This window comes from Pelodiscus sinensis, chromosome 4 (assembly GCF_049634645.1).
Source record: "Pelodiscus sinensis isolate JC-2024 chromosome 4, ASM4963464v1, whole genome shotgun sequence".
NCBI lineage: Eukaryota > Metazoa > Chordata > Testudines > Trionychidae > Pelodiscus > Pelodiscus sinensis.
The window spans coordinates 79,227,381-79,247,511 of NC_134714.1; the positions used below are offsets into that span (position 1 = coordinate 79,227,381).

The 20,131-nt window shown below is 44.3% G+C and overlaps 1 protein-coding gene across 2 annotated transcripts in view; it reads right to left on the reverse strand.

Annotated features, from left to right (window-relative positions):
- LRRC4C (leucine rich repeat containing 4C) overlaps nucleotides 1-20,131 on the reverse strand; it is a 773,256-nt gene that overhangs the window by 378,678 nt on the left and 374,447 nt on the right. For both annotated transcript variants that reach the window (XM_075927512.1, XM_075927513.1), the window contains one exon: nucleotides 17,482-17,616. The gene's annotated coding sequence lies outside the window, so the exon portion shown is untranslated. The remainder of the gene's footprint in view (nucleotides 1-17,481; nucleotides 17,617-20,131) is intronic.

Here is a 20,131-nt window from a genome sequence, read left to right on the forward strand (position 1 = left end):
AAACTCATTTCACATAAATCCCTAAATATCCATCAGAGTGTAATGAGTTTGTGTCTCTCATAAGATGGACTATGCAGAATGGTTCATGGTAAAGAAAAGACAGAAAGGAATTAGTTGTAAAGTACATAAAGAGAGCCCTTTTTAAACTATTGAGTAAACTCAAATTTTCTAATTCGCCCAAGACTCTGCATTTCTTATTCTAATACTATACCCTATCTCCATAAGCTCTGATTTAAGAAGTTATAAAATAAGTTCATTTACAGGCTGGATATGAATAAGTGAAAAGCTTCATAACCCATTACCAATCTCCTATAGAATGTAAGTTCCCATAAGAAAATTATAGTACAGGAAGATACGAGATGGGTTTTTTCCTCGATTCTGCTATTTCATTTGTAAGACTTCCTGTTTAGCATTTGGTAAATCAATTTATATTTCTGTCTCTGAAATGGGGATAATAATGCTTACCTATGTATGTTTAAAGGCCAAATGATTTAAACTATAGAAAGTGCATTGCATGATTCAGATAAAGAGCAAAATGTCACACAAAAAAAACTTTTGATGCCTGTATTTGGAGAACCCCCAGATTCCTAAGGAAAGTCATGTGATTAAAAGATCAAAATCAGAGGTACAAAGAGAAATAGCTCCTATTAATGCATTAGAATCAACATGTAAGATTCTACAAAAGAAAAAAGGCACATTGGGAAGCTATAACAACTTCTGATGGATAAACTATCAACCCAAGACAGATTGGCCAACACCAAGAAAGAAAAATACGTCTCCATCAGAGAGAACAGCAGTTACAAACACAACTAGCAGACATTGCCTGCCCTGGGGAAAAGTTTGCACATCAAGAGCTAAATTGAGCCCACATGTTCTTGGTAGGGTAGGTATATCTCACAGTGAGGACAACTGAAAATGAGGAAAACGAATTAAAACTTTTTTGGATGCCACAGCATCAAGGGCAAATACAAATGGTGCTTTTGAGTAAGGGTAAAGGAGGAGGATCATTTCCCCCTGCTCCAAGAATCTATGTCTTTGTCATAAGAAGTTTGAGGTATGAGAATTAGTAGCACTGCTCCAGTATTATGGTTACTGAATTAATCTCATGAGTGATTGTCATTGTAACACAGATAACACTGGATAGGACTGACAGCACACCAAATAAACACCACAGGATCAGCTGTGACTGTTATCTGTTTTAGCACACCTGTAAGCACAGGTATCTTATGGTCCAAGCCTGAGAAATACTGAGAATGCTTAACACCCATGAATGTGCTTCAAAGAATCATAGAATTGTACAATAGCAATCAAATATTGTTAACAAGGAGTCTTACAGACAGTGAGTTAGAAGAAACTCCCTTCCATTGGTCAAAAACAGGAGAAACAATTTAGATTAACATAATAAGTAAAATATAACATTCTATTTATGTAGTGGGATGAAATTGCCAATGACACTATCAGTGCTTCACAAGCACAAGTAATGTGGAGATGCACAGATTAAACCTAAGAGCTTTAGTTGGGTATTGATACTATACAAAACTTTAAAATAGAGAAATAACTGAAAGCAAATCAGATATACTTTTACAGAAAGATTTCCACTGACTTCAGGAGAGTTAGAAAAGGCCCCGAAAGCCCTTGTTACTACTTATTCTATAATAGGAGTGGGCAACAATTTTTGATCAGGGGCCACTTCAGAAAGTTTTGAAGTGGCCTCAGGCCACCCCAGAAGGGGCGAGGCCTCAGGCACTTCCATGATTCCACACCCACAGACTCTGATTGGTTTGGGGATGGGGAAGCACATAAAGTCTTTTCCCCCACTGCCCTGAAGAGAGAACTGCCAGATATTCTGAACAGCTGACAGTTCTCTCTAGGCACCTATGCCACTGACAGTGGGAGGAGACTTTGTGCACTTCTCCCGTGCCCCCAGGTCAATCAGAGCCTGGGGACGGGAGGAGAATGGGAAGTCTCTCACTCCCTGCCCCCACTCTGCAAGGGAATGCCACACTTAGAGTCAACTGGCAGCTGAGCAGCAGCTGGCGGTTGACTTTAAGTGCCCAGCCCCTTGCAGGGTAGGAGAAGACTTCACATGCTCCCTTCCACACATGAAGTCTCCTCCCACCCTGCCAGGAGCACATGGCACTTCTAAGCGCTGCACATTCCATGCGGGGCAGAGGCAGGGCGGGAGGGGAATTGCATGCTTCCCTCCCTGCCCCCAGGCACTGATTGGCCTGGGGCGGGGGAATAGCAGGGCCTCTGTGGGATGGATCAACCCACTTGGTGGGATGGATCCGGCCAGTGGAGGCCCTTTTGCCCACCCCAATTCTTTAAGATGGTCCAAATGAGATCATATCTATCGAAATTCCAAGAAATTTTGATTCCTATATTGAGAGATTGAGATATAACTTATGGTATAAACCAACAGATATTTCACCTCTCCTCAGCATTTTAGATATGGTTTAGTCTGACAGATACTTTGTCTATCTGAATTAGAAGATACCTTTGGAATGTCAGGGAGCTTTAATTGACAGCCTGGATTTTCTTTTTCTGATTGACATTGGAGACAATTTCCTCTAAGTAAAGATAATCTGAATTTAATTCTATCCCCAAAACACAGGGAGTCTTCACACCCTATTGGAAAATAACAAATACAAAATGTCTGCCACTGACATCCGTGACTACTGTTACATCTTTTACTTGTATTACTGAAATTGGTAGGGGTGCTAGTGATGGCTCAGGTTCCTATTGTGGTAGGCCCTGTACAAATAGAATGAATAAACTATCCTTGCCCCACGACCTTACAATCTAATTATAAGACAAGAGAGTACCAATGGATACTGCCAGGCAGGGGACTACCAAAACATAATAATAGTCAGGGTTCTCTGCACACAAGCGACGTAATCAATTTCAAGGTTTGTTTTTTTAAGACATCACAGTAAGAAAGAGTTTTAAAGAGGATAATGAGGTAGCTTTCCAAATGTTCATAAGGCATGAGAAGCAGGATAGCAGAAATCACAAAATTGCTTGTTTGAAAATTTAACATGTGGGTGGGAAGGCATCATGACCCAGTAACAGATTTATAAATTTCAAAGCCAAAAGGCACTAGTGTGATCATCTAGATTAACCTCCTTTATAACAGAGGCCATAGAAATCCCACAAAATAATTACTAGAGCATAACTTTAAAAATGTCCAACTTTGATTTAAAAATTGTCAGTGATGAAGAATCCACCACAGCCCTTGGTAAATTCTTCCAATGGTGAAGAGGAGTTAATGAATGAGATATGATAAGTAGGTTGGCAATAGACCATGAAGGGCCTTGAAAGTTAAGATAAGTACCTTAGCAAATGTAGAGACTAAAATAAAAGGGGGGTGTTGCTTAACACACAAGCTAAAGAAATGATCTTAGCAGAAGCATTCTGAATGTGACATGAAGACAGTCTGGATGGAAGTGGATAGGAAAGGTTGTTGTTTTAGAGCTATGTTATCCAGTCACGTCCTCCCATCCTCTTTCCTCCCCTCTGCCAATCTCACCCCCACCCAAAAAAAAAAAAAAAACCCACACAAACATTCCATGGTAGGTTAGGTTTTTGAGAGCAAAGATATTCTGCTTAAAGTCAAGGCAGAAAGACTTTAGAATAGATTTCTGTAAGGGAGGATGTAAAGATATTCGTTAGATTTAGATGAATGCTTAACAGAAACTGAACTTTCAGACTAAAAAAGCATTTGGTCATCAAAACTGAAGGCAAAAGATAATAGTTCTCTGATAGTAATGCTATGTTTTGCATACACAAACAGAAGCATTCACATATTTTTGTATATAAGTAATGGTGTATATGTCAATTAATATGCTTACAAAAGCAATTAGGATAGCTGAGCTATTAATAATGTTCATGACAGGTGCTGGATTGACAGCCTTGGTCACTGAAACTCTATATTTATCCAAGCATAGCATAGCCAAAGGCACTGTTAATTTCCCGCCTGCCACCTCCTGCCAATATGACTCAACAAATATGTGTAAGCACTGGGAAGAAGATATTGCCTCACTATCCATTCTGGCTCTCTGCTGAGACTACCAGCAAGGGCCAAGCTAGGGCCTATTATATATAATGGTTATTTCTGTGATGTGAACATCCACCCAGCCAAAACTGGAGCGAGCCCCACTGACCCTTTAACAAAAGTCACTGAACAACAGTCAGTGCCATTTACTTTTATTACTATTTTGCTGGAGGCAAAAGAGTGACCTAATGGGAAAAGGTTCTGTATCCATACTTTTCCCTTGGGCACTTCAGTGTTGCAAAACAATTTTAAATATATGGTCAGTTTAAAAGATATGTCACATACTATTTTGGAGGAAATAAGAACTGATTTTCAAAGGTACTAAGCATCTCTAGCTCTTGTTGACAATAGCTGTATTTGTCACTGATGAGCACCTCTGCAAGTCAGGCCAATTATTCTATAATTACAAAGAAAACTAATGATAAAACTGAACTTGTTAAGCCAAAACATCTTCCTGGAAGAGCAAACTGTATTAGCTCAGGCCTGCAAAACACTTGTTTGCACTTTGCCTTCAATTCCTTATATTCCCTGTCCCACACTCTTGCAAAGCTACAGAAATACATACATCTGCCAAGATCTTACTGACCCAGTAGGCTCTAAAAAAATCCATGATTATTTCTTGGCATTTGCTATTGTGTGTGACCTTTACTTCCCAGGTAGGGATATTATTACCTGGCTACACTGTACATTTCCCCACAGGATATTACCAGCCATATGTCAGTCTTGCTCAGAAGGCTGCTTTGTACAATTCATCACAGACTTCCAATATTAAATGAGAATGGCGTATCTTGTATTTATTGGTTTGTTTTTAATTTTCTTTACAAAGAAATTCCTCAAGCCTAACTTCAGTGCACAGAAATACAATATGCACTAGATAATTTAAATGTATTGCTCCATTAGTAATAGCTACAAAACTGGAAAAAAAAAAACAAAAAAACACTTCTAAACCAAATCTATTAAATCAAATATAGCAATTGAGCCAGTTAAAGTAATTTTCCAAAAAGGCCTTCCCCTGCCTTACAACAACACAGATCATATGTGGTACTTTATCATGTAAAATTACATTTATCATGTAACTTTAAACCCCTCAACTGCACTCTGCTCAGTAATCTGTCTTTACAGTGTGTACTTCTAACCTTCTGAACAGCCTCAAACCATTGCATTGTAAAATAACATGCTAGAACATTTTTCATAATCTTGCCCCTCACTGTGGATTTCCCTAATGTTATAGCTAACAGAGGTCCTCCTTTTGAAATCAGTAATCCTTTATCAATGAGGTATATATCCTGTAGGCTCTATATGTACCCAATAGTTTCTAAAAAAAATCCATGATTACCCTGCAAAGTTAGAAATGTGGAGAAATGTGGAGAAGAGGAGATTCTCTTCACTCTGCTGAACACATTGGCTCTTTATTTCCCTGGGAAAGTCCAAGACAGTGGGCCTTGAAATAGTGAGATTATTGTGGACAGATCATCTATTTTCAGTAATTTTTAGAGGATTATAAAACATAGGAGCCAGAATTTCCCTCTCTCTCTAAGGTCTATGCAGTTGCACTCTGGGGGTGTGTCTAGACTACAGAGTTTTTAAAAAAAAAAGCAGCCTTTTTTCGAAAAAACTTCACCTGCGTCTAGCCTGCTGCTGCGTTCTTTCAAAATTAAATCAAAAGAACGCGGCAGTTTTTTCGGTCGCAGTAAACCTCATTTTACGAGGAAGAATGCCTTTTTTCGAAAGTGCTGTTTCCAAAAAAGGCATTCTTGAATGCAAACAGGGCTTTTTCGAAAGAGAGTCTCCACACTGCCTGGGTGCTCTCCTTCGAAAAAGTGGCTCCTTTGAAAGAAGTGGTTGCAGTCTAGACGCTCTTGTTCGAAAGAGGCTTGTCGTCTAGATGTAGCCAGGGTAACAGAGGCAACTTGTAGGCAGACACATATGAAAAGTAGTCACAATGAAAGAGCATCCAAATGAACAATACTCCAAAATATCTATAAAATAGCTTTGTTGTAAAATGTGTTACACAGACTCAGGTAAATTGGCAGCCTCTGAGGGCTTTTGACCAGGGGTGTATGTGTGGGCCAGCTCCATGTTCCTAAATAGGTGGGCCTCAGACAGAAGGGGTGGGACTAGAGGGTGCCACCCACAGTGCATCATGCTTCCTGCAAGCCTTCAGAGCTGCACGGGGTACCAGCAGTAGCAGTGGCAACAGCTGGAAGCCCGGGACCCATTTGAATCACCAGGCCTCAGGGTAACTGCCCCTTTTGCCCACGTCTCCCCTGTCAGTGGGCCTACACGGGCTATGGAAGTTGTGTGGTATATTGTTGAAACTTGAAGTGGCACCTGTTTAAAATGAGCCACACAACTGTTTTTCAGCGACTACTTTTCCATGTGTGTAATCTAGATGAAATAGAGTTTGGTCACCCAGAAACAAAAATGGATGGTATTAATTATGTTTTCTGTTTGTAATATTTTAAATTTTCTTATCTCCTGTACAGTGACAACAGTTCTGAGTAGTAATCTCTTTGGGTGCAAGGACTGTGTATTCATATATGTTTGTACATCATCTAAAACTCTGGAACCCAGGTGGTGATCCCAGATCCTACTCCAATATCAATTTTTAAAAAATAATTTTCACCTGTTAATAACAATCACTAGTGGATAGAAATATCTTAGGGTATGTCTACACGACAGCACTAATTCGAACTAACAATTCGAATTAGTTAATTCAAACTAAGCTAATTCGAATTAGTGCATCTAGACTTATAACTAATTCGCATTAGTGTTTTGCTAATTCAAAATAGTGTGTCCACATTGAGTGGACCCTGAACCAAAGTTACGGCTGGCCGGAACCAGTGCCAGCAGGGCATCAGGTTAGGACTTAGAGCGTGGGGCTGCTGCCTCAGGCTAGCTGAGGGCTGTGCTTAAAGGGACCTAACCCCCACCCCAGAAAGACAGTTCTCAAGGTTCCCCGCTTGCTTGTCTAACCCAATGAGGGACAGCAAAGCAGTCCTGACTCAGAGTGTCCTGAGTGCCCACACTCGGCACATCACAGCACTCGGCCATCAGCCCGGCTGCACTTGCCCCAGGCTGTCATCCGGGTGGTCACTTGGGGGGCTGTCAGGATCCAGGAGGCCCTGCAGGAGAGCTTCCACGCCAAGGAGCCTGCAGAGCCACCCCAGTCCTCCCCATCGGGGGCTCGTGCCCCATTTCTCCCTCACCTCCTTCCACTTACCCCTCTCTAGCCCCCCTTCCTGATGTAAAAAATAAAGGACACGTGTGTTCAAAAATAGAAACTCTCTTTATTTATCAAAACGGGGGAGGGGGGATTAACCTCTGGGGAGACTGGGAAAAGGAGGTGGGAGAGGGGAGGAGAGAGGGGTGGTGGAAACCTGGAAGGAGGGAGCTGGAAGGGGGAAGCCAGGGGAAGAAGGAGGAGGGGAAGTATAAAACTATAGTACGCCATATATTCAGTACTGTGTACAGATGTGGTCTCCTCACCTCTAAAAATATATTTTGGCCTTGGAAAGGGTTCAGAAAAGGGCAACTACAATGATTAGGGGTTTGGAACAGGTCCCATATGAAGAGAGGCTAAAGAGACTGGGACTTTTCAGCTTAGAAAAGAGGATACTGAGGGGGGGCTATGATAGAGGTCTTTAAAATCATGAATGGTGTGGAGAGGGTGAATAAAGAAAAGTTATTCATTAGTTTCCATAATAGAAGGACTAGAGGACACCAAATGAAATGAATGGACAGCAGGTTTAAAACTAATAAGCGAAAGTTCTTCTTCACACAGCACATAGTCAACCTGTGGAACTCCTTGTCATAGGAGGCGGTGAAGGCTAGAACTATAACAGAGTTTAAATAGAAGTTAGATAAATTCATGGAGGTTGGGTTCATGGAGTGCTATTAGCCAGGGGGTAGGAACGGTGTCCCTGGCCTCTGTTTGTGGAAGGCTGGAGATGGATAGCACGAGACAAATCGCTTGGTCATTGTCTTCGGTCCATCCCCTCTGGGGTACCTGGTGGTGTCCGCTGTTGGTAGACAGACTACTGGGCTAGATGGACCTTTGGTCTGACCCAGTACGGCTATTCTTAAGTTCTTATGTTCTAAGCTCAGGGCTCAGGGTCGGGGATCTCACTGGACCAACTTGATTTTCATTCAAACCTGCTCCTGGGTTCGCATGTGGCCTTCGGTGGCCAGGCTGGCAGCTATCCTGCCCTAGACAGCTGCATACCTGTGCCTAGTGTGGAGGTCATGGACGTTGGAGGCCTCCCCCCAAACCTCGATGAGGTCCACGATCTCCGCACTAGACCAGGCGGGTGCCTTCCTTTTACGGCCCCGGGCAGGCTCCTGGGAGCCGCCAGCCTGGTCCTGGGAAGAGGCGGAGGGCTGGGTGGCAGTGGGTGGCTGGCTCATGCCGTGCCAGGTGCAGGGTCTGCTGGCTGGGTGCTGGCAGGCTTAAAACTGGCACGGGCACCGTAACTAGACTGTACCCCTTGAAGGGCTCCAGGGCTGGGAGGGGGGCAGAAAAGTTTCCCTGGTTTGGCCCAGAGTGGCCACCAAGTCAACCTGGGAAGGGCCAGCCTCCAACTAGTTCGAATTAAGTGGCTACACAGCCCTTAATTCGAACTACTTAATTCAAACTAGGTGTTAGTCCTTGTAGAATGAGGTTTACCTAGTTCAAATTAAGCCCTCCGCTAGTTCGAATTAAATTCGAACTAGCGGTTTGCATGTGTAGCCGCTATTAAAGTTAATTCAAACTAATGGCTGTTAGTTTGAATTAACTTTGTAGTGTAGACATACCCTTAGACATTTTGAGAGATGCTAGTTGTATCAAGTAGCATCTACTGTGGTGACCAAGGTTCACTATAAAACTATGCAGTAGCACGGCCACACAGATACTTAATGAGCCCTGCTCAGTGGCTCAGGGCTGTAGCACACAGAGCTGCCTGGATGGAGAAGGGGCACTTTTCCCACAGCTGCAGTAGCTTCCCTGTAACCAGGAGAGGACTAGAGGAGAGGAGAGGAGAGGAGTAGATGCTGGTATTGGTGAAGTGAGGAGTTTGTCTGTGGGCCACAACTGTTGGTGCCTGAAACTCCGGGAGGCAGGACTCTCTCCCACCCTCCACCGGGGCTGGGATGACAGAGAGCAAATTACATGGAGATAGCTGGGGAAAAAGAGGGGGCGGGTGCTGACATCTGAAACCTACCACTGAACAATGTACTGTATGAAATAACATGGGCCAATGATGTCAAATTCACTGGAATTTCATCCACACATACTAAGGCTGCCTTTTCCAACACAAACCCCCAAATATCCAGCAACATCCCACTATGGGTTGGCAAATACCAAGACAGACTGAAGAGTAACAAGTTAAGAAGACAGAACATCAGAATCTGGAATGAGAGGGGAAAGAATAGTTGGAAGAATCCAGAGGACCTTTCATGTATTTATATAGTTTAATTAATAATATTTACTTTCAAATGTTACACAAGTAAAAATTGTTATTGCTTGGCTTAGTTAGTCCATGATTTTTCCTCCAATATGCTGACTCATGTGACTGGCTAGCTAACTAATTAACTAGCAAAAAACAAACACTCAGAACAAAGAAGTCTATTAGATTTCTGTTGGCTAGTCTGTCAACAAAAAGATTACTTTAGATGTTTACTTTATATAAACTTTTGATCTAACAATCCTTATATAACTGTGTGACAGGGCGCTCGCCCTGCACTGGCCCTTTAAGGGCAGACCCCGGCCTGAACCAGGGCCGGGGAGTTTAGCCCAGCTGAGGCTGTACTAGCCCATTAGGGCCCAGCTGGGCGCTATAATAGAGAATGGGCTGCTGCTGTGGAGGGAAGCAGTGAGAACCTGGCTGCTGAGGGAGGAGGAGGCTCGCTGGAGCTAGGGCAGGGCTGGGGAGGCCAGGCAGGGCTAGGGGAGCTCTGGCCCGCAAATCCCCAGACTGCAGGGCTTGAAAGAAGGCCCGCTGGAGGAACATCAACCCCCGGAAGGGGGGCTCAGAGACAGACTTGGGCACTGCCGGAGGGCAGTGTGGCGAAGAGGACGCCGCAGCCGGGAGTAAAGAGGGGAGACACCACCCCAGAGAAGGCACCCCACCTGCCAAGGGAGCCAATTCCGGAAGACAGACGGCAGGGGGATACGGTGGTGAGTGCGAACCCCCTCACAGATGGTGGAGAATGTGGGCACGTGCGGTCCCCCCCTGATACAAGGGGGCTACTTTGGTGAACTCGGGCCATTGGGCCTGCTGCCCTGCGACCAAGGGGGCTGGTTTGGACCCGGGACGTTACCGAACGAGATGGACATTTATTGGAGGCCGTGGGTGGCCCAGCCTGCCGAGCAGCAGAAGAGGCCGGTCGGGCCGCTGCAAGGGTGGGCACCCAGACTCCAGGGACACACAGGCGCCAAGGGCTGGGAGCCCGGGCCTGGACTTGCAACTTGTTTCTCCTGTGGACATCGGGGCCACAGGAGGAGGGAGTGCTGCTACTGGGTTAGGGAAAGGAGGTCCCACCCAGATAGGACGGATGGTGGGGGAGTCCCCCCTGTGAAGGCAACAGGGGGGTTACGAAGGTGTTGGGCCTGTGGGGAACCTGGGCACCTGAAGAGGGAGTGCGCCAGGGAGACCTACAGGGCACCGGCTAGCCCGAGAGGAGGGGCTAAGCCACAAAGGGCCTGGCGGGGGGCCAGGACCCAGGGGAGGCACAAACGGTGCTTCTACTGCCACGCTGCAGGCCACATAAAAAGGCACTGCCCCCAGGGAGGGGGGCGGATGGCCCAGAAAGAGAGTCAGCGTAAGGCGACTCCCCAGGAGGGAGTGGGGGAGATAAGAGCCTTTAAGAAGGGGAAGGCTGAGGCCCGAAGGCCTAGCGCAAAATGGGGAACCCGCCTCGGAATAGGCAGGGCCTCGGTGGGAACCCAGACTCCAGCTGTGGTCGAGAGGACCACAGTGGGAGTCCAGACCCTGGAAGAGGGGAGTAGGCTGCTCCTGCGAGTGGAGAATCTGCGGGAAGAGAGGGACACCCTCCGGGCCCAGCTAAGGCGTACATTGGGGCGTTAGGGTACTTCCCTCCCCTTCCCCCCCCCCCCCGGGAGAGATACTTAAGGGGGAGGGTGTGTGACAGGGCGCTCGCCCTGCACTGGCCCTTTAAGGGCAGACCCCGGCCTGAACCAGGGCCGGGGAGTTTAGCCCAGCTGAGGCTGTACTAGCCCATTAGGGCCCAGCTGGGCGCTATAATAGAGAATGGGCTGCTGCTGTGGAGGGAAGCAGTGAGAACCTGGCTGCTGAGGGAGGAGGAGGCTCGCTGGAGCTAGGGCAGGGCTGGGGAGGCCAGGCAGGGCTAGGGGAGCTCTGGCCCGCAAATCCCCAGACTGCAGGGCTTGAAAGAAGGCCCGCTGGAGGAACATCAACCCCCGGAAGGGGGGCTCAGAGACAGACTTGGGCACTGCCGGAGGGCAGTGTGGCGAAGAGGACGCCGCAGCCGGGAGTAAAGAGGGGAGACACCACCCCAGAGAAGGCACCCCACCTGCCAAGGGAGCCAATTCCGGAAGACAGACGGCAGGGGGATACGGTGGTGAGTGCGAACCCCCTCACAAACTGAAAGACATCTGAAGCACCATCAGACTATTTCACTTTTCTCAGTGACAATCTGAGAAATAAGAGTTCAGATTTTTTTAAAAAAGAAATCTGTAACAAACCAAAATATAAAAAGCTCAAGTGCTGTCAACATTCATTACAAACTAGGGTGCCCATATTTCCCTACTCTGAATATGGGACACCTGATAAAATTACCTGTATTTAAGACAGTTCAAAGGCAATCAGTCAGAGCTAGGTGGTGTAAATGTTCAGATTAATGTTAAGTTGACTAGGCAGGCCTACATTAAAAGGAAATATTTCAGGGTTAGATTATTTTGATTTACAGTCTTATCTTTAAGGCTTTAGGGCCTCCCTCATGGGGAGATATAACACCCGCACACCTAAGCCCCTCACATAAATGGGGAGAGATGACACATTCCTCTCCACCTTCATGCATGGCTGTGCCACTGGGACAGACCTGCCTCTCCTAGTACCTGGCACCATGTAGACAACACGCATGGGGGCGGCGCATGAAAGGTCACATGCCTGCATACATATTTCTGCCCGGATTCACACCACAGTGTAGCCGCGAACAGCCTTTTGACATTGTACAGGAGGAAAGGGATGAAGCTGCATCCAGCTACAGAGAAGGAAGAGGGAGGGGGGAAGGGATGATCTGCTCTGTGTTCTCACAGGGCTCATCTCTTGTCCCCAGCCAACCCTCCTCTGTGGCTAAAAGCAGTTTGTCCCCTCCTCTCTGCACAGTGTTGAAAAGCAGCTAATAACTCCACATTGCTGTTGGCCACCAACATCATTCAGCTGCCTCTTTTCCACCAACTACAGTGCAGGCAGGAAGGGGTTAAGCTCTAAAGATGCCTGGTGTACCAGGGCCAAAGGAACCTGACTGCACGGGCTTCAGGAAACTCAGCCAGAGAGGTAACTGAGCAGAGGATGCCCAGAGAATGGAGCACCTCTTTGTCCTGGGGACAGGATGCAGGGCAGGTGGGGGTGGATGAAGAGGGTAATAATCCCCTGCCTAGAGGGAGAGCTGTGGAGCATGCAGGGTTCAGGCACTGAAAACTGCTTTCCCCCGGACACTTTAGAGCTTTGCTGAGGGGTAGAGAAGCTCTCCAATACCAGTACTGTGTGAGGCTTTGGTATATGCAAGGCTTGGCTCCTCCTGATCAGTGCTCTGGGCCAGAGGGTCTTGGACTTTCCTGGGGGTACTGGTCTGGTGGGAGGCAAGAGGGGAAAGAAGGCACCTACCAGCCATGGTGTTCATGAGCTGAGTTGTCTGATTAGTGGCTGGTTCTCCACACAATGCTTAGGAGTGGGATGCGTTCCACCAAGGGTGTATGGGTGTGAAGGAGCAGCAGGTGGATGAAGATCAAAGGAGGAGGAGGACAACAGAAAGGGAAGCATGTAAAGGTGGTTATGTGTTGCCATTGCTGCCCAACAGCTGCCTGGTGCCTGCCCGCACTCACCAGCCACTGCAGTTCACTGCATACAACCAGCGCTAGTTGGAAACTTTGCCCCACCATTATCCTCCCTATCGTCATCCACTGGATCTCCCCTACCTCCACCACTGGGGGTGGAAGCTCTCCTGCAGCCCCCCAATTGCTCCCTCTCCCCAGATGGCAGCCTGCGGCAAGTGCAGCCGGGCTGATGGCCGAGTGCTGTGATGTGCCCAGTGTGGGTAGTCCAGGCACTCCAAGCCAGGACTGCTTTGCAAGCGGGGCACCCCTGAGAACTGTCTGTCCGGGGTGGGGGTCGGGACCCTTTAAGCGCAGCCCTCGGCTAGCCTGAGACAGCATCTCCACGCTCTAAGTCCTCCTCTGATGCCCTGCCGGCACTGCTTCCGGCCATCCTTAAGCCCGGTTCAGGGTCCACTTAATGTGGACATGCTAGTTCGAATTAGCAAAACGCTAATTCGAACTATTTTTTAGTTCTAGATGCGTTAGTACGGATTAGCTTAGTTCGAATTAACTAATTCGAACTAAGTTAATTCGAATTATCATTGTAGTGTAGACATACCCTTAGAGAGTATCTGTAACTATTTTTTTCAATGTTGCATTGTGGATTGTTGGAATAAATTAGCCAGTTTACAATGCCAATAAATAGAGAATATTTAGTCTGAACTAACAATTAGCTTCTGTGGCTTACTGGAAACTGATGGCATAACTTCTGCTTGTCTTACAATGCAACACTCATAGTGATGGGTGCCTACTTCACAGTGGGATTAATAGACCCCTAAGGAGGATGCACAGCAGACAGCCAATCACAGAAAGCCTTGCAGGAGCAGCCAATCAGATCAGGACAGACCCATATAAGAACTGCAGTTCAAAGCAGCTGTAGTCACTCCCTGGCACTTGAGGAGGGAGAAACACTGGCTGCAAGCAAAAGGCTGACGAAGAATCCTGGACATAGCAGTGCTGCAGCAGGGACCCAACGAGCTGAAGGCAGCTCCTGGGAGACTGCAGGGGTCTGCTGCCTGATGCTCTGAGGCTACGACTAAGAGGGTACTGGGACTGCAGAGAAGTGGTCCAGGAACATCTACAGAGAAATCAGAGGGGATGCAGAAAGTATCAGCCATCAAAGGGTCTTTGGGCCAGGGCCCAGAGCAGTGGGTGAGCCCAGGGTCCCCCAACCTCTACTGTTCACTGAGGAAGTTGTTGGATTGTAGGAATGTGATACTGTCCCCTCAGAAGGGGAAATATGGAGTGTGGCACAGCAGGAGAGCTATGTCATGAAGAAAACAAGGTCATTCGAGGAGTGACATGGGTTTCTAGAGCAGAAGTGATAGTGGCAAGACATCACCAGAAGAGAGGACACTGGTATAAAGTGTGAATCAACAGGGAAGTCAGCAGGAAATACCACAGTGATGAGTTGCACCCACTCACAGTCAAAGCCTGATCTCAGATCCTTATTCAGTCAAAATTCTCAAAGAAGTTCATTACAGTTTTGCCTAAGTAAAGAAAAAGGTGACCTGGTAACACATTCAGGACTTGGGCAGAGTACAAAACAATTAGTTTTTCAGGCATAACCTGAAATATATTGAGAATTAAATGTATTGATATGTTGCTGAAAGGAGGTATTCTTTTTCCCCAAAGAATATTTGGAGTTCTAGCTCTTTCTTCCCTGGAGAAAGGCTGTTTTCCCAGGCTTTGTGAGTCAATGCTAAATATGACCCCTCAGAGCAAAATGCCTCTAGCACACTTCTTTATCTTCTGAGATGATGGAACAGACTGATATAACTCAGCCTAAGGGCTCTCCGAAACACTCATGTGATGGAGGAAATCTTCCCAAGTCACATGCCAACTCTTAAAAGAAAGTGTTTTGTTGTTTCATTTTTCAGGGGAACTTAGAATTAATTTTCTTTGCTTTTCAGAAGATATGAAAATTCTCTAGAAAAGAAGTTTTAAAATATTTATTTCCCTTAGCATAACCCACATAAGGAAAATAATACTCGTGTGTGTGTGTGTGTGTGTGTGTGTACGCGCGCGTGCACACGCACGTTGCTGTTATGAAGGAACATGGTTATAACAATATATTGTTATAATATACAGCTATTGCTGAAGTAGCTCTGACTAAATGCCGGATGTGAAAATCCGTTCATAGTTGCATTTCTTTACATGAAATTTGTTGCAAAACCCAGTTTTCTTTATAGTTACAGTAGAACCTGCTAAGAGTGAATTGGGATGTGGGGCACTTCATTTGGCTTCATTATTTCACTCTATCTTAAATATTACAAGCATAAACTGTTGCCACCTAGTATTTCAATTATTACTATGCCTCCTCAAATCTTCTTAGTAGCTGAAGGATAAACTATGTTGCTCCTTTTTCTCAAGGGAAAAAAATGTTGTTGTTTTTCTCCACAAGGATGGAAAGATCCACACACAAAAATCAGTTACCTCTCCATTAACCCCCTCATTCTTCTCATGTCTTTAGCTTTGGGAATTATCTTGAAACTGTCATCATTCTTAGGGATTTGTTTACCATACCTACATTCCAAGCCATCTGATATAAAGCTAATATTTATTCAGCTTCATCCCTACCCCCTGGAATGAAATATTTGATTTTATTGTGCTAAAACATTAATTGATGTTTCCAAAGTCTCTTATAACAGTCCAGAATAGGTGAGACTCATTGTTGCCAAAATATCCCACTGAATACAGACAGAATGTATAAACATTTAACAGTATTATATGCTACATGAGCTAAACAACTTATCTTCTTTTGCTCTCAGCTTCATTGTTACATAATTATGTGAGATGTGTGTCTATGTGGATGGCAGAACATTATTTAAGAAACCATTGGTACATAAAATTGATTCCAAACAGGGTTGTTTGTTGTTTCTCACTGTCTCTCCCCCCACCCCGCAATGCCTTTACCAGACTGCTGCCATTAGGACTCTGTCTTGATTTATAGTGATTCCTCACTTTCCAGTAATTACTTTAAAATATTTCTCCATTAATTTGTTTAATGTGTGTTCCATTTTTGGAATCCTTTAGTGAAGGGAGTGGATTCTGGGCTCACTATCTCAGCCTCCTTCATATTGCTTAGTACACATGTGCGCGTGCATACACACACGCACACTCCACTGGGGTTCACTCTATTGCAAGTAAACAATCATTCTGCCTGATCCCTCCCTGCCTTAAAGTTTGAATAGTCATTCACATCTGTGCAAAGTAAATAGAAATGACTCCTATTATGAGCTGGTGTTACACCTGTGGATAGCATGTGCAGGGTAAGTGATTATACAAGCCGTAAGACAGTGAAGCCTTAGTTGTACTGTCTTAAAAGGTTTCTTTTGTCAAAGGATGAAACGTCTACTACATTGTTTTCACTTATTTGTATTACCATAACATTTAGATCATCGACCATGATTCCATTATTCTTGATGCTATGCTAACTCAGAAAAAGCTGTTTGTCCCAAAATAATCATGTTTGTTTTTATACCATGTCCCAGACCCTACCCAAAACCTAGGTTTTTATAAACTTAAAAAGACAATAAATGGTCTGCTTTTTTATGTTTACCCTGTACAGACTAACTCGGCTACCACCTGAATCTTCTAGGTTTTTATGTTTAGGTTTTACTGAATGTTGCTGAATATTAATCATATTTACCGAATGAACCATCCAGGTTAAGACTGAAGTGAAATCCAGTCTCATTGGTTATGTGTAATGCTGGTTACTGCAGATCTAATACTAAACAAAGTTTAGAAATTCTAGTTTGTAGTTTTCCCTGTTCTATGGGGATGTGTGTATTACTCTTTTCTTGGCACAGCATCTACCCGGGCACGTTTCTGACATTATCACTGATCTTAGAAGAAATCATATGATTTGAAAACACTACACATGACTTTGAATTACTTCCCCTTCTTGATTAGAATGCAGTATCCTCTATGTCATGCTAACAGAGAACATCTTCATTTCACTGCAGTACTGAGCTGCCAAATCCTTACTCTCAAAAAAAGACAACTTTCCAGAGCACTTTGTTTTATGTTAATGATACAACTGGCACCCAGATAGAGAACACAGAATGCTGTCAGTAAAACTGAGTGAATTTGCAAGATTCATGCAGATGAATCCTAAGCATGTCAACCTCTTGTTCTGTCAGCTCCCAGTGAAATGCCCAAAAAATTGTGAAGGGTCAATTTGATACTCATTACGGAAATAAATAATCAGCAACACAATCATTTTTCACTACTTGAAACTAAAAAAAAAATATAGCTACAGTGATCAAGAACTTGAGTAAACACAGTGATATTTGTAATGGAGATATGAGATCTAACTATGTCAGTATATATTCAAAGTGAATGTAGAAGACAACTTTCAGTTTACCTGTGGTCAATCATACACCGGACAATTCTCTTCTTTGCCAAAGTTGATTTCACTTCTTTTTTTCATTGACGTCCCATATTTTTAGGATAATTCTTATCAACAAATTTCATGGGCTGTTCCTGCTCTCCTGGTGACCTGTGTGAAAAGGGGGGTAATAACAATAAAATTAAGTAAATAAAATGATGGACACAAGAACATTTTCACTCTGGGTCTGTGCAAATCTCCTAATCCACTACTGAAATTAAGATGCATTTGGAATAAAATTTAGCAATATTACTTTGACAGCATCTGTACCTAACATTATTAATACCATTAGTATTAGTATTAACACACTAATACCAACCCTGGTACCTTCCCTTGCAACAAACCCCGTTGCCAGCTTTGTCCACATATTCATTCTGCTGATACCATTATTGGACCTAACCAAGTGAGTTATAAGATCAAGAACACATATTCCTGCGCATCCAGAAATATAATTTATGATATCATGTGCCGAAAGTGTCCATCTGCTATGTACATTGGACAAACATCTCGGACACTTCGCCAAAGGATTAATGCCCACAAAACAGATATCAGACAAGATCACAAAGAAAAAACAGTTTCTTGCCATTTTAACCAGAAAGGACACTCTCTCAATGACTTAACCACCTGCATTCTGCTACAAAGACCTTTTACATCTGCACTTGAAAGGGAATCCTCTGAACTGTCATTCATGTTAAAATTCGACACTCTCCGAGAAGGAATGAACAAACACTCAAACTATCTTACCCATTACCAAGATAGCTTCCCCAATTATCACCTCTAATACCATTAACTCACAAACATCCCACTCTCCCCACCTCTAATATCAATTCACAGACACTTACCTTCCTTCCTTCCCCCCCCCCCCCGCATCCCCCTCCTGTTCTGAAATGTGATTTGTCCTTTTTATATGTGTTCATGTTTTTTTAAATTGTATCCTTTGGTATATATGGTTGTGACTATTTTCTTCCACTATTTGATCTGAGGAAGTGGGTCTGGCCCACGAAAGCTCATCATCTAATAAACCATCTTGTTAATCTTTAAAGTGCTACATTGTCCTGCATTTTGCTTCAGCTACCCCAGACTAACACGGCTACATTTCTATCACTATTTAACATTATTAAGGACAGGAAATGAAAAAAAAGAACTCCTTCAGTCTGAAGTACCGGTTTTATTTTCATTGATTTGTTTTGTTTTTATGTAGGTCGATAAAAATATTACCAGATTTGTGATTTAACCAAGAATTAGCTAGAGTAACATTCCCATTCTTTATAAAAAGAATTGCAGCACCTTTAATCCATCCATATGAAGGAACACGATCTTGGTTTTATATCTCCCCAAAAAGAGGCTCTCTCTGGCACCACACAACTCATTAAATATATAGTGGGGGTATAGCCTCAGATGAAATAGAGTTGCCCATTGAATCACAAGTTCATAAAATTTTTTAACAACTCAGCTAAAAAAAAATCAATGATTTTTATTATGTAGGTTTGACAGCCTTTTTTTCTTAAATGCAGAGGGAGATCAAGATTTTCTGGGTTGAGCGGCCACAGCAACTGGTGGGCCCCTCCTCACCCCTTGCACTTGTGGTCTTGCCACCCGTTCTTCCCTTTCTTCTGTTTCTCCATCCCATTCCACCCAGGGTTACACCTCATTCCATCCTCCTAGGCTACATCTAGACTGCAAGCCTCTTTTGAAAAAGAGCACCTAGACTATAACCAGTACTTTCGAAAAAGCAAGATGCTTTTTCAAAAGAGAGCGGCCAGGCAGTCTGGATGCTCTCTTTTGGAAAAGCAGTTTGCATTACATACACCTTTTTTCAAAAGAACACTTTCGAAAAAAGGCCTTATTCCTTGAAAAACAAGGCTTTCCACGGTCGAAAAAACTGCCGCGTTCTTTCGATTTACTTTCGAAAGAACATGGCAGCAGTCTATACACAGGGGAAGTTTTTTTTAAAAAGGGCCACTTTTTTTGAAAAAACCCTGTAGTCTACTCACATCTTTACTGTGGTCAAGCAACCTGTTTGCTCCTTCCTTGCCTCTACTGCAGTCCCAAACCAGAAAAGCTGTGTCCTGCTGCCAGAGTTCTAAGGTTGCAACAGGGAGTGAGAACTCCTTCAGTCCTCAGCAGCGTCCAGTGTAAGGATTTTCCTGCCTTGCCCTGTGCTTGTACAAGAGTTCCAGGCTTCTGTCACCCCTTCAATGGTTTTCTGCTGGAAGCAGGGTATCCATTTGTCTCTAACCAATGAGCCACCATAGCCCATGGCCAATCTGCCAATGTTTAAATGGTGACAAACTTGTGCTTCATGGAACTTGGCAAGAATGTCTCTGCACTTGGCAATAGCAGGTGGCTTTTGCACATTTGGGTATTTGGGGCAGGAAATTGTACCTGATACTAGACATCTGCAGAAAGAGACCATTCTCATGTTGCCCTCAGCATTGCTTAAAGAACACATATTTTCATTCTATTGAATGTCTATAAATCACAGGACTGTAGCATATTCCCATCCCCCCTACATATTAATCTTTTCAAGGCTTTTTTGTGTGTGTCTAAGAACGAGATGGTTGACAGTTACGAAATTCCTGAAAAACTACAGTTGATCTGACCAAGCCCGCTTTTCTCAAGGACA